Consider the following 15,892-nt stretch of genomic DNA (forward strand, 5'->3'; position numbering starts at 1 on the left):
TAAAAGCCTACAGCTCTGTGTTTCTCTCTGTTTTTGGAGTAGCAGATCAACTTCCATAGATAAGTCTGCCAAGCAAGTGCTGTATTGCTTTTCCCTGCCGACCCCGGTTCTGGCTCCCCCAGCCCTGCCCGGGGTGGAAACCAGTGCCCGCCGACTCCTGAGCCTGCAGCCTGGGAAGTGCAGACTTACCCCGAACATCGACGGGCAGCCACCATCTTTCACTAACAGCCCTGGCAGCAGGGTCCTGTCCCGCTCACAGGCTTTGGCCGCGTAAGTTAAGAGGCAGAAGACGAGGTGGTATTTCCTGATCTGCAGGCAGGGCAGGACACACACTTGCCCTGCGCTACCAGCGCTGCGGGAGCACGGCGAGACAAGCCCTTGGAAGGCGTCCCTGGTCCTTCAAGCCCCAGATAAGACAGTCTGGCATTACGTGGCTACCTGCTCTTCCCAAGAGCATTTCTGAAAGCTTCCAAGGGATAAATGAAGCAACTGTTCCCCTTTTAACGCTAGAATCCTAGGAAGTTTAAATGAAAAACTAGTAATCTGTTTTTTCAAAGTTTTTTTGGGGTTTTTTTAGCAGCTCTGCATCCACACTCCAGAGCCATGGCTGGCGCCACCTTGGAACCACAGAAATCAAAATGTTGCAGAAACAGATAATGAAGTTGTCATAATCCTTGTCAAATACGTTCCCAAATATAATAGGAAGTGAGTCTACAGCAAAGCCGAGTTCATTCAGGCAGCTCTTGCTGCAAGCATTTGCTTGGATCCAATTTATACACACCTGAAAACAGGGATTTTTAGTGAAAGCGCTGACACAGTCTCAGCTATAGAACTGAAGACAGATGACAACTCAGCAATGCAGACTGCATTTTCACTCAAGAAGCACAATGCACAGCCCTAGTTTCAAAAAGGGTGAGAGAAAAGGAACAGAAAAAAGCGAGGCACTGAACGAGCGCACACCAAACCACAAGCATCAGTTCCTAGAGATAACGTGAAATGGCCTCTCAAGGTGCAGCTTCTACATCCACGTGCACTGTTAACCTGACATGTATTTTGCTCTCTTGCTGTTCCCCAGAAAGATGCACCGTGGTGTCTCTGGGATAGAGGAGAAAGGGGCAGGGAGCAAACATCACTCACCTGGCTTTAGGGAACAAAAACCAGAATAACCTCCTTCTGAGCGCCGGCTTGCTCATCACCCACACCTCCCTTTTTCTAGCGGTCCGATTTTCACATGTGGAAACCAAAATATTTAACATTTCCAAGGGGAAATGTGCTGTCAGCATTTTACAGATTTGGGAGAGAAACACGCAGATGTCTGCGCGAACTTGAGCACCTCCCATCTCAGGCTGGCTGCGCTACCCCAGCGGCCACGACTTTCCCATTTCCCCGAGAGAGGGGCAGATTCTTGGGACGTTACAGCCACATGTCTTAGTTATTTTTACCCTAGCAGTTAAATACTGAATCATGGCTACTATAAACAAACCTGTTTAATTTTGAACTTGTAAATGTTCTTCATGCCAGCTTTTTAAGTTACTATAAACTAGACCATGAAAAGGTGTGGACTTTTTTTTTTTAAGAAGTGTCTACTAAACATTGCTCAATAGTCCACCAAAACCCCTTCATTACTCCTAGCCGTGTTTGCAAAACAAACTCAAATCCAGCACTTCTGCAAAGGAAAGATTTACGATGCCCAAAATCACACTCAAACTGACAGATCCAGTCCGCAACAGAAAACTCCAAACAAATAGAAAGAATGATACAGCAGTGAAGGCTGGAAACACGAGACCTGGGGCTCTACCCTTGGCTTCACCGAGGACCGGCACTTGCCAAACCGTAGGCTGCAAAATGCCAGCAGCATCGCGCCAGTTTGGCCGCCCGGCCCAGCACTGCCGAACAACAGCTCCACTCACCATCTGCTCCCTAATTAGTTATTTGTTATACACCATGTTCTTAGATATTAAATTACTCAATGAAGTCGAAAACGCATTAAATATTTCAATTACATAACTGTTACATGCGAGCTACAGAAACATGTCGGGAAGAGGGATGGTGGATAACAAATGAAAGGGTGTTTGTCTGCAAATCGCACAATTAATTAACAGACACCTCTCCTAAGAAGTAGCGAGACAAACACTGCCATAGACCTACCTTGTTAGTCAGCACGGAATTTACTTAAATAATAAAAATCACTGCCATGGATTCACTTGCCAAGTCCCTTCCCCAAGGCAGTCAATCTCCCTGCCTTTAGGGTACACAGAAAACCTCCTCCACCTTTCCTGAGGCCATCGACATCAGAAAAATGAGAGGGAAGGAAAAAAAAAAGAAAGAAAAAAAAAAAAGACAAGACTAAGCAGAAAGCAGGACTTTGGTGTGACTTTAAAGTACAATTTGACAAACTTCCATTCACACAATCTTCAGAGTCTGCCTCTATTTTATTACTCATCATCACTGCGGTATCTGACACCCAGGTAAATGTATTTTATATAGTAACATCATATAATAGCATACATCTTCTATACATTATGGTGGGAATCTCACCCTCCATCTTACAATTTTAACAGCAAAAACATTATCACTTCCACTGACTGCTTTCAGCACCAAATCAAATACAAATCAAGGCAACAAGTGTATAACTAACTGTACGCATAATCATGTTGTAGGATGAGTCACTACCCAACTGCGGAGCATCAGTGATTCTGCAGTATACAGCCAGTCCCTCCAGGTTCCTAAGCTTTTGTTCTCCTAAATTCAATGCAGGCCAAAACCTGCGTTATTTCTTGCAAAACCAAGGAAAACGTTTTGGTTCCAGGCAGGAATTTACATTGCCTAATCAACCTATTTTATACTTCGGTAACTTCAGCATTAGAAAACAGGTATTTTGGACACTCAGAAACACATGTACTCCTCCGGGGAAGCCTAAGTACGCCAAAGAACTGAAGCGACTCATAAGGGAGTTCCAATTCCCTACAATACGACTTGGGAACTGAATCTAATCCTGAACCACTACTGTGCTAAAAAGCATTTCAATAAAGTAACTATAAGCTGAATTCACTGTGATTAGTGAAAAGTATAACACTATTTCACTATTGTAACTTTCTAATATTTCTAAAAGAGAATTTTCACCAATAATTCATAAATTTACAAACAAGATGGCAGCAACATTTTAATAACATACCTTGTCCAGCTGAGAGGCAATCACGATTCAGTAATTTAAATGCAAATACATTCTTTTTTTTGTTTTTGAAGTACTAGATAAAAACAAAAAACCACAGCGAGACGCACGCGCAAAAAATAAAGCTACTGACAAGCCAAATAAGCAAACAGGTATTTGAGAACACAAGAGAAAAACGACATCGTTCCGAGATGTTACTCGAAGTGTTCAACCAGAAAAGGCAAGAGACCGGCCTTCAAATCTTGCACACACGCATTCTCAAAAACTCAAGTCCCGACCGTGTGCTCCTCTGAGCCACATCCAAATCGCCAGTTTCTGCATAATTTCACATCCTCCGCAGTGCATTGTGAAGGTTACTGATGCAGGGCCAAAGCCATAAAAGCCTGGGCTAAGAGTAAAGTCCTCTAGCAACAGAGTTGTCCTTTCCAACTTCAGTGTTGTGCTGAACTGGAGCTTTGAGCAAATTAACGACAGCACACACAAACAAGTCAGAGAAACAAACTTCTTTGAAAACAGCAATAATCCTGTGATTTGAAAAAGCGGTTTTATGCACAAGCATATTGAGATTGATCTTCCTCAGTCTGTAATCTTTTCTGCAACCAACTTCATGCCGAACTTCCCATTTTAAATATCATAATGTTAACTTCTATGGAAGTGACTGCCTACTACTCATTTTAAATTGCTTTGCTACAGAAGCACTCCAGGCAAGGAACAAGTACTTTGGGCAGCTAAAGCTTGCCATGCTGAAACGGCTAATTTATTTTTTGTCCTATTGGTCTGCATTTGCAGAAAGTTGCCAGGGACATGTGCCAGACAGACAAAGACAGGGGAAAGGAAGCCAGAAGCAAAACTCAAAGACCAACACACACTGCATCCCCAAATTAGAACAAAACGCTACGTCACTCGCTGTAATTGGCAGCCTCCCCTCCGAACGGACTGCAGCACTGCCGCAAATTTAATACTAATGAGCACTGATCTGCAAACAGGAGGAGAGACATCCACCTAAACTGCGCAGATTAGGGGCAAATAGACTTTTCTCAATTATACATAAAACCCAGTTTAATCAGAAGTATTGTGTGGCCACGTTATGGAAACAGAATGGCGATGAATCACACAGCTAACGCCGGTGTAGCAGACAGCCGGCAGAACAGAGGTCCTCCCAAGCAACGCCACGGTCGCGCTCAGCCATTTCTCCTCTTCTCATCTAGAGCTACTTGAGTATTTTCGGCAGAGGAGTTTACACAATTCAGAGGAGTGCTCACTAGCTTTTTCAGAAGAAGAAAAGAAAAATATTTCCTTTCCCCCCTCCTCATCGGCAAAACATGTAAATGTTAAAGGGCGTAAACATTAGACATAGAAGCCATTCACGGGACTTCCTCCATCTGTTGTCTACCACATCCACAACTTGCCACTGGCTTTTAAGTCCTACATATAAATTTTTTTCTCCATTTTCTTTAGTGGAAAAAATGTTCTGACCTTTTTTAACACAGATTAAATTCCAGACAGACTCTAGGAGGCTCAATCATAGCAAAACACCAACTACATTATACTTGGTAAGAATAATTTGTTGTGCTGATAGTAGCTTGGCAACGTTCTTAATGATGTTCTTCCTGGTTTATATAATTAGAGTAAATAAGTGACATGAGGTAGGTAGATTGTCACTGCCATTTTAGCTTGCACTTTAATTGTTTTATTTCTGCAGACATAGTGACCAGACACTGGTCACAAAGCCCAGGCACTGGTCACTGCCAGGGGCTGGAATCCAGTTTGGCCTTATTTGGTCTCCAGCATCGAATCTTTGATGGAGAAACCAATACAGCTTCCTCCCGATTAAGGTTTCTTTGAAACTTCTTGAAAACATTGTAGAGGTTTAAACTGCTCTTCAAATGTATTTCTACCCATCAGTGATAAATACTAAGCCTAATATTAAGCCTCTAAAAACGCGTTGTCTGTTAGCATGGACTGCTGCCCAGCTTTTCAGGAGACTGGGCTAACTTACAAATTCCAGAAAATATTAAGATTCTTTAAATCTTACTGGCAAAGCTGCAATAATCAGTTTGTGTGTATACACTGGATTTGACCATGTCGACCGACCTAAAGATCAGGTTTGCATATGCAGTCTAGAGATTTTCACTGCCTTAAAAATACTTTACTGTTCAGTGTGCGTCAGCCACAAGCAACCAAAACACCTACCGTTCCCACGCAACTGCAGCTAATTAAACGCCTGTTTTAACAATGATTTTTTGAATGAAAAGCCCCACTTACCATATGGCCACTTATTAATACTACATTGTTTATCAGTTTAAATAAAACCCCTACAGCAATGAGTATCCATGTAATGAGTACCTAAATACAGCTAACAATGGATGTATTTTAGTGCTGTAAAGTAGAACTGTGCCTCTTGAAATGTTTTCATGGCAAATTTTAAGGAATTTAATAGGAACCTGAATAGCAGTAAGTTAATGTACAGAATTAACTTAAAATAGAGGAAAAACTAACAGTTTCATTACTTTTTATAAAGAAGTGAAGTTACTTAATATGGTACTTAATCATTCAGTATTTAGCTCAGTCCCTTAATGCTGCTTCCTGGAACCTGGGGACAGAGGGGGGTGGAAACTGAATTTTCATTTACAATAAAAATGAAATTTTCTTCTATGTGAAGATTTTAACTGAAGGAATATTCAAAAATGTTATTAACACTTCAGTGCTGGAGCCTGAAGGGCATCACAGCGAGAACTTTCAGGCCAGGAGGGTTGAGAACCGAACCGCTGGCAGATCTGACCTCTGCACTGGGGGTTCTCTGAAGTTTTTAAATCCTCCTGAATCTGCTGGGCTTAAAAGGACAGAACTATTTTGACAATTCATCCTGGAATTTCCTTTATGGAAAATAAAAGGTGATACTAACCCCTAAAGGAAATAGCTCTGATAGTTTAAATCAGTTTTATATGAGCCATTTCAGTATTTATAGGTCAAGCTTGATTACAACTAAAATAGATTATTATACAGCTGCCTTTAAACAACAACAAAAAAAACCCCACGGGCAGTTGGACTCCTGCTCCCAGAAGAAGAAACACTATGTTTAACTCGCAAGGAAGGGAGGACACATCCTACAGCAGCTAACAAGATGAGTACCACTGGCATCAGCCAGCTCTTCCCCTCCACCTCATGAACAGTATTCAAACAGGAACAAAAAAAGTCGTCTTTTTTTAATGTGTCTTTGAAATGATAAGACATAAGGCAATAGGAAAAAAAAAAATCTCTCCCATATTAGTATGCAAATTTGTTAAACATATGGCCTGGAGACAGTCAGTTCTGCACTCTGAGCAAGACCTTAGAACGTATCACACTTAATTTGAATGTTAATTGCCATTATCTGCAATTTCTGTGCTTTCCATTTTGGTTAGGACGTCTTTCCATCAAAGTTAAAACTCCCATTCAACTGTTTTTTCTAAAGTAACTCTACAAATATGACATCAGCCATACAAATGCGTGGGCACTACCGCCACTGGTTTTAAAATATATCTAGGAACTTTTTTAAACTTGTGCCCATAAAGATGCAGTTAATACAAACTTGGCATGAAAAGGACAATAAAAGAAGTTTCAGCCTCTCAGCTCTGTAGACGTGACTTAGTTTTTCTGACACCTGCTAATGACACGCTCAGCTACCCCTACCGCCCCGCTCAAGCTTGCTTTAGTGTTAAATTGACTTGTGCTTGATACTGTGTTTATGATGAAGGTTTAGGGCAAACAGTTCATTTAACAGATAGAGGCTACAAAGTACTGAAATTATAGAATAAAGGAAGAGACCCACTTTCTCGGAATTACACCATTGAAGAAAGTGCCCTGGAACATTAAAACATCTATTTGATCATTTAAAATGAGATTCCTGAAAAACCTTTATTCTAAATTTGAGTGCATTCTAGCGATCAATATGCCAACGCAGTGTATTCATGAAACAAGACAAAGCCGTAATAATATTGTAATCCCTATGACTTTACAAGTGATCTGACGAGTTAAAAGCCTGAAATGCATGAATATTTCATGAGAAAGGCTGTCTGGAACCATTTCAGTCTGTATCTTTAATCTTAATGTTATTTTCAACTACAATTAGTGTTATAATCCAAAGCAGAAAGCAACAATTGGCCAAATTTATTTTATCTTCACCTGTGTTTATTTCATAAATCCATCAAGATTTCTGTTCTTCAGGCCCAATACCCAGTAACAGTTACCCAGCACAGTACTAACACACCAAATCTCAGAGTAAAGCAAGACGTGCTGGAATGAGACTACTTACGCAAAAAGGAGAATTGTGCCAGAAATAACCTTACCCAGTGAACTATGATTTACTTTAAACTATCACGTGGTCGGTGGCATATAAAAAGATATTATTCTGCATGTCAGCTGTCTGTAATGAAAGTTTTCCTCTTCTCAGCAGGCCCTCCCTACAACTTCAAGTTTATTTGCATTACAGAAAAGAATATTACATAAAAAGCAACATAAAAGGCACTGCAACCAATACATCCAGCCGAACTGCTCCTCCCACACACTCGGTGCTTTCCAGAGTAAGGGTCTGTTTCCAACTAATGTGTTAAAAATGTGAGAGATGCCCGATTCCATACAGATTATTCACTTGGACAAAAACGAATAGCGGTCTTACTTCTAGAAGCACGGAGCGCAGACAACTACAGCCAGCTAGAGCCATAGACGCTCAGATCTTTTAAAGAGCAGATTTCATAGCTATGAGTTCACATGCAATACCCTAATTTAAATATGACAAATTCAAATTTTTTCAGTATTAGAACACTCCAGAACACAACATCGTTGGATCCAACAAATATTTCAACAAAAAACCCCAAACATTCCAGCCAGCCTTGAACTTGCCGTTCTAGCCACTCACAAGTGAAATGCAACTGTCTGTCTTTCTGTAATGCTCCAGCAAGCAGCAGTTATGCAATACAATCGATTGACAAACACGCTGGGTGCTACTAGTTGCAGTGCATTTCCAAAAAGCAGTCTTTTCCAGTAACTTTTGACAGGGCGACAATTATTTATTATGGAAATGCTCATCCTACTCCTTATGCGAGTGTACGAAGCACCAGGGCAGCATATATTTTTGACTGTCTCATTTAAGCAATTACTAAAGATCTGTTTCAGCCATGACACAGCCACTGCTGTGGACATATCCGGACCTCGTTTCAGTGCCCCAGATGGATTTAAATACTTTCCACCCTATCAATATTCAAAATAAATAACAAACCATAATGATTCAGGCCACCTGCTCAACAGGACTGCTATTGCCTGGCTCCCCATATTTTCAGTCAAACAAAGCGAAAAGGGTGAGAAAGCCAAGCCAACCACTGCAGCTGTGGGCTGTAAGCAGCCCTGGAGCTTCCTTTTTGCTGTTTGTTACCTGCTTCTTCCCCATTACAAAAGCCCCTGTGGAGGGTCAGACTTTCCTCCCAGATAAAGGAGGAAAAGTCTTTTCATCAAAAGAAAACAAACAGCAATTTTCAAAACATACTAAGGTCTGTTTTTGTCAGCATCTGGATTTCTCAATCAAAAATACTAAATATGCGCTTTCACCTAGGTTCATGTCAAGCCACTACAGCTGCACTGAGGAAGTGCCTGTTCAGGTATAGCAGGTATTTCTCAACACCCAGCACCCAATACCTGCTGGACCACTCACAGCACGGAGCAGTAACACACATCAAAACACCGTCTTCATGTGGCCACATTCAGATTCACGCAGAGCTACCCTACCTGCTTCAGCCAGCTGACACGGTGAGAAAAGAGCTCTTTGGTATGCCCTGTGGACTACTATCACAGGAGAAACAGAAACAGCACAGTTTTAAATCTCATCTTTAACTAGAGGTACTGGCTACTACAATGTTGTGGGTGCAATCCGCAAATTTAGAAGTTATAAAACCCAAAATGATCGGTGATCAAAATTAGGGAAGGTTTCTGGTGTCCCATTTCTTCCCACACACACCTCAAAGAATCTTCCCACAGCAGATGAATGCAATTTAAGTTTAAACACACCATTTCTGATTAGGAATGTAACACTTGGTGCCTCCTCCTTGAACACCACCCATGTTCCCACAGCCTCTTCATTTTAATGTCATTAAGTGGACTACTTTAGACAACCTTAATTATTGCAGTATTTGCAAGGGGAGAAGCGATCTCTCAGTAACCAGTTTCTGTCCCGTTCAGAGCTTTGGAGATCAAAACCTGTTTCGTACCAAACCTGGAAGTGAAACGGCATCAGTAGGTCTAGCACCAAAGTGCTTCAGTGTAAATACCAGGTACCAACAGCTGAGCAGGTACATGCTGTGTCCTGACTGATGCTTCGCTGTCACTAGGGTCTGTACAGCTTCCACCACACTCCCCTTTCTTCAGAAAGGAGCTCAGAAAAGAGGCATTAATTAACAAATTATCAGTATCACAGGAAAGAACAGGAAGCTTCTACTAATGAGCCATTTAGCTCCGAATGCTTTCAGTCAGCCAGCAGACATGTAAAACCAACTCACAGGTGATGTCTTAACAGTCACCAACACAACAAGCAAAGCCAACTGAAAAACAAGCAGTGAAGAACCTACATTTGTTGCAACAGAAAGGCAGCTTGATATAAACTCCCATAAATGCAGGCTGCAATAAATTGCAAATAACAATCTGTTACCACTGAGGACAGAGAGCAAATATTCACCTATTTATCCACCACCCAGAATAAGCCGCAGGTCATGTCCTTCCCAGATGCAACAGGCAAAGCAGATAGCCACCACGTTACCTCTACTACAGTCCCAGCACAAGACCAACAGAAGGACACTGCCCAAAGTCAGGTGCAGCCAGGAACTGCAGTTTCTTGTTCTCTTCGCAACTCCTTCCCTCTGTCAGCACTGGTACTTGCACAACCACACAATGAGTCAGAGCAAGAAGTGATCTGGTTGAAAACTACGTATGTATTTTTCGGACTAGCTCAGTTTTCAGCTAGCTAAGCTCCCTGAGTTACCTCAGCACCTAAGAATGCGAGTATCAGAGTGAGGGGGACACTGGGGTGTATGGCTGCATTTAGTGACCATGAAACCGCAGCCTGAAGCTTTGGCCGCTGGAGCTCTCACCGCATCCCGCTCACTCTACCAGGTAATACAACGGTGCCGTGTAAACACAATGAGACAGAGGGTAATTCAGATTGCAGTGGATCTCCGAAGGTCTCTGCTACAGCCTCCTGCCCCACAAACAGGGCTAGCTTCGAAGTCAGACCAGGTCACTCAAGACCTTGCCCAGTCAATTTCTGCATACCTCCAATGACAGAGACTCCAAAAGGTCCTGGGCAGCCCGTTCCAGTGCTTAACCGCTCCCATAGGAACAGTCTGTCCTTGCTTTAATTTCCCTTGCTGCCACTTGTCATCATGGCCTCTTGTCCCTTCAGCGTGCAGCGCTGCCTCTCCCTTGCCATGGCAGGCTCCAAGAGACAGGCAGGGTCAGTCACTTGGTGACACATCTATGGATGCTGAGGTAAAAACCAAACTCACACCATGAGGTTTCAGAACCTACATTGCTCATCCAGGAACAGCTTTTGTCAAACATTCTCAGTTTCCTTTTTTTCTAACACTACAAGGTAAACTGGTCTTAACAGGCATGAAACATCTACTTTACACATTATACCACATATAATTTGAAAAAAAATTTTTTTTTTTGCACACTATCTACAGAAACCTAAGTTACCTACTGTGCCCTCTCAGGACCGTCACCCACTGCAAATCCACTCTGACCTTGGAGGATGCTTTTTCACAGCCTGCTCTGACACCTGAGCAAAAGCAAATCTACTCAAAGCACACTCAGCTGGAGCCTCAGAGCTTACATTAAAGCCATTTAATTTTGTAGTTGCTTTCAATCCTGGTGGTACTCCATGAAATACAACTAAAACATCATTTTTCATATACTATAACCAGGTCTCTCCTAAAAATCTTACATTATTGGAACAAATGCTGTGTTGAATGCCAGGTCCACTAGCTAAACAGCAACCTTAAAAAGCATTAATTTGCATTTTTTAAAAACTCAAAGGTACAGCTAGGAAAACCAGTATTTACTCTAAAATCTTGTCTATTTTATAAATCAAAAGCAACCATGCATTCTGGAGAGCTTGTTTACGTATAAATCAAGAAATCTTAAGGAGAAAGATGGACTAGATGATTGTTGCAGATCCCTTCCAGCTGAAATACTCTATTCTATTCTGAAAGGAAAAAACTAGAGGCATCCAAGGAATCTGTGTTACTTATGATATAGGATTGTTTTCCAGAGAATCAGTCAGGAGGAACATCTGGCCAAACTTCACCCTGTTTATGTAACATCACACTATGGAGCTCAAACCCTTCATTTGTTTTCTGGTCCCCGAGTGATCCAACCCTAAAGATGCTAACTCCCTAGAGAGGCAGCTCCATCCTCTGACAGCTGGGACCTCCCTGGAAACCCATAGGCAGGGACACAAATACAGGCAGTAAAACAAGAGAGTGGGGGACACTTCGGAGCAGAACAGGTCATCAAGCTAAGACCAGGGCACGCCAACCTCACGCCAAGTCACTTAGAACACAGACTTGTCTCAAACACAAATCTAAACTACATTTAGTTTGGACTATCAAAGAATATTTAAATAAGTTATCATTCCTGCAGTAACCTTCCTGGGTGGTATAGGACTTTTAGGGAAGAAAGCTAAAAGCAACACTGAAATACAGAATTAATGTCATATGGCTAGATACTATTTTTTCAACATGTAATTTGCAAGTATATATGCAGGCTAATCAAAGGATATTTCTATTTCAACATATTTATATAAAAAGTGTACCCACAGATACTTTACATTAGATAATTTTTTTTTTTATATCCTTCTTACTCAGAAGCTATAAATGAAAGTATATCTTCTTCACACTTATTTTAATCCTTTCTCTTCTGGTATATTATTTCAACAGTTCTTCATTTAACCAACACAGATATTTTTTTTTTCCCATTCTAATATTAGTGTTGGAGACACTGAACTGGATCAGTCAGACTCCTACTTGGTTCTTGCTTCCAAGTGTTCCTGAATGCTCAACAACAAAAACTCAACAACAGGAAAGCCAAGAAGTTAAATCTATGACTTGCCTAAGAGCTCTAATCTTATTGTACAACTGCAGAGGATGAATAACCTACTACCACTTCTAACTGTATGGCTTTAAAAAAAAAAAAGTCAACCATTCTGGGAAATGTTTTACCCATAAAAATTGTGCCTCTCGTCTTGGACTGACTAATGCAATCTATCACTTGTATACATGGGATTGAAATAAATTCATCTTCACAACTGTATGCTCTATTTAACCAGTTCCATTAACTGAAAGATACTGAACTTGATTATAGTTTCAACACTAGCAGTGGAAAGCATGTTGTATTTTCAGTCTGCTGAGTAACAGCCATGAGCTAGTACAGCTGCGGTCGCGTTCCAACCTGTGCTTTATGAACAAAAAGCTAGGTCCTCCTTTACCCTCTCTGCACTTATGATGCTGGGATATAATCCACGGAGAAACCTGTTTGAGAGGTGAACTTTTTAGGACGTTAATTTATACCCAGAGAGCAAGCTAGGAACCCGAATAACCTCAAATCCCAGCTGCCACCAGACTTCAGTACTACAGCAAATAAAACAAAACACCTCACACAAGTTTTAGCATCTGAACAAGACAGACTGGATCAAACAAGATAGCTCAGCAAGATTAACTTTTCTTTCCAACTTCCTAACATCCTTACTTATCTCGGCCATTAGGTGTCATGTTTCCAGGATCAGAAGCTTTTGCAAAGTGCAAACACAAATGCCTAAGTAAAAATTTGTCCCTGGGATTTATGAGCACCCTTTTAAGAAGATGCTGTCATTAAAATTCTGCTTAATTTCCTATTACCTATTAAATAAAAGAATAAAAGCAAATCAGTAACTACTTCAGAGCTCAGCATAAAACGAATTCAGGCTATACTCTAACACCATCCCCACTATCTCCTCTTAAAAAAAAAAAAAACAAACAAAACCAAAACCCACCTCAAATCAAGGCTAAAAAAAAAAAAAAAAATCCAAACACAACCTCAGGACTTGACCGAGTTTTAAAAGTTAGGTCTCTCTCGAATCTGCTTCTGCAGAATTAAACACACAAAGCTACCAGTGCTTGATGTTTAACATTAATCTGGCTCATCAGAAATTAAAAGAAAGCAATAAAATAGGAAGTCTCCCATATTATCCTAAAAAAAAAGTTTTAATCAGGATCCACAGCCAGACCCAGCTGACTGAGGCCAGCAGCACTCTGCTGAACTGATTTCAGCAAGGTTGAGAATCATAGAATCATAGAATCATTAAGGTTGGAAGAGACCTCCAAGATCATCGAGTCCAACCGTCAAAGAGTAACACTGGACCACGGGGAATTCTGAATTTGAAGCAGCTACAAGTAAAAAACATTTCAAGTATAAAAAGTAAAGATTTCAACTTCACATACATTGAAAAGATTCACTTCCTCTTCTCTAGTATAAACAGATAACATGTTCCTGTTCTCAGAATATTAGGATTCCTCTTTAAGATGAATTTTTTAAAAGTCTCTGTAGCACAGAAGCAATCTGTTCTCTAAACACTAAGTACAAGTTCAAAGTGCCACCAAGTCACTGTGCACACGCACGGTACAAGAAAAAACACTGCAATATATAGCACAAACAAATGCTTAGAGTTGTTTATGCCTAAGAGTATGATTCAATATACCATTAAAACTTTTATGTTAGAGTACGTCCACGTGTTACACTACTGCTATCTAATTGTATTTCAGTTTTTTAAGAACAATCCTCAGACTGGATGAAATGTATCACGAACAGTCTATATCTGTATATTTGCAGCTTATGGTTTCAAATATAAAACATTTTGATAAACTGCGTAAACATCAGTCTCCAAATAAAAGCATTAACGTGTCACTGGAATTATACTGTGCTAGTAATTCAGTCCATTTGGCACGCAGTCCTCTCAGAATCTTCAGCAAAGCTACTTACTCTAAAAACGGCCACACCAGAGCCAAGACACGAGATGACAGACACCGTTCTTAGTTCCTGTGAGTCTTCAGAATTACAACTTTTGGGTCTGCCAGCACCGGCTTGGCCTACTACACGCCATCAAGGTTTCTTTTGCACCGCACACGGTCCCTTGGTCAGACCAATACACCCTCCCGGACGTACTCTCCTGTGTTTACAAAGGCCATAAGAAATATCTGCTTTTACAAAGTACAACTCACTTTTCTGTGGATGATCTTAGCCTGACAGAACACAAACACTCCTCTCCTCCCAGTGCATAGAAAATGCTGTGCATGAAAACAAGATTATTTTTAGAAGCAGCGTATGTGAGCACAGCACTTCCTGACGACTCCACCTTGAAGAACGACATACGTATTCTCATTCTCCTTTCCAAAACTAGGATTTCACAACTTCTGCTACCCGGCGCAACAGAGAGGAGGAAGGGACAATCTGCTGAGAACTGCAAGTGACAATTTCCCAGTCTCTAACTTGGCATTAAAACCTTTCGTTGGAATATGTTGTCAGTCTTGAGGCAATCGCGTCAATAAACCGATGGCATTTTTTCTGCCACAACGATGAACAGAACATTAAATGTTTTTATTTATTACACTGATCTTTTCCATAGCAACAGGATGTGAACACGGCATTCCCAGCGTAGTGAAGTCACTATAGCAACGTGATAATGATGTCAGAATAATCAGACAGCATTTCATACTTGGGACATGATGACATGACATTGGGACATTAATTCTATAAATTAAAAAAGTTGCAGCTATCACAAAGGCAAGGGAGCTCCATCTAAAACTTCCCTTTAAGTTGCCTCATTTGGGATAACTTCTCCTTAAAGGCATAGCCCTTTGACTCCCAACGCACTACTTTCTGTCTCCCCATAGCTTCATTCGTTACCACCTAAAAGTCTCACGAATTCCTACATTAAATCCCTTTCAGAATCCGAGGGATCTGCTAGCACCAGCGAGAGTTAACGACGCACTGTTTCAGTAAGAAAAAGCAACGACAAAAATCACAACAGTGAAACATGTCACAGCAGACAGCCGCTCTCAACGAAACAGCCGGTTCCTCAGTTGAACTCTTCAGATAATCTGGTGTCTCTTTTTACGTGGAGCAATACTACTACTCAGACAGAATTACAAAAGCAACAGAAGTTACAGAGTGCTGATATAATACTCCGAAGGCAGACAGGTGTTTTCAAGTCAAATGACTATTTGAAGACATATTATCTCCCTTGTTAAGCTACTGAAAGGAAAAAAAACCCAAAGTTTTCATGGTTTGCCCTTCCTGTTTGTGGCTCTTTCCAAGTTGTGAGCAAAGCAAAACCCAAGAGCCAATTCCAGTTCTGCTTCGGTCGGTATCAGCTCGGCGTGTCCAAGCCCCAACCCTCCCACTGAGAAAGCTTCGCAGAAATCCTTGCACGAAACCCACCCGTACTGTAGCTCAAATACTGTAAGCAAAGACACTAATTAACGAAAAGTATCTAAACACAAAGGTTTCCCCACACAGAGAACAGTTTCTCTTTAAACTGTCTCTTTAAAGCGACTGAAAGAAGCGAAAAAACCATTTCGGACCTGAAGCGGTCTGAGACAACCGGTCCCCGGGCCCGGAGGACGAGGGCGGACCAGCGCCTTGCTCCGCACGGCTCGGAGG

At 41.3% G+C, this 15,892-nt stretch overlaps 1 protein-coding gene across 1 annotated transcript in view; it reads right to left on the minus strand.

Annotated features, from left to right (window-relative positions):
* Positions 1-14,518, minus strand: part of RAP1A (RAP1A, member of RAS oncogene family) — a 41,383-nt gene extending 26,865 nt beyond the window's left edge. The window contains 1 exon segment of the mRNA XM_009331942.1: positions 14,452-14,518. The gene's annotated coding sequence lies outside the window, so the exon portion shown is untranslated.
* Positions 14,519-15,892: the final 1,374 nt, after the last annotated feature.

The sequence above is a fragment of the Pygoscelis adeliae genome, unplaced genomic scaffold, assembly GCF_000699105.1.
Source record: "Pygoscelis adeliae isolate BGI_AS28 unplaced genomic scaffold, ASM69910v1 Scaffold189, whole genome shotgun sequence".
Taxonomy (NCBI): Eukaryota; Metazoa; Chordata; class Aves; order Sphenisciformes; family Spheniscidae; genus Pygoscelis; species Pygoscelis adeliae.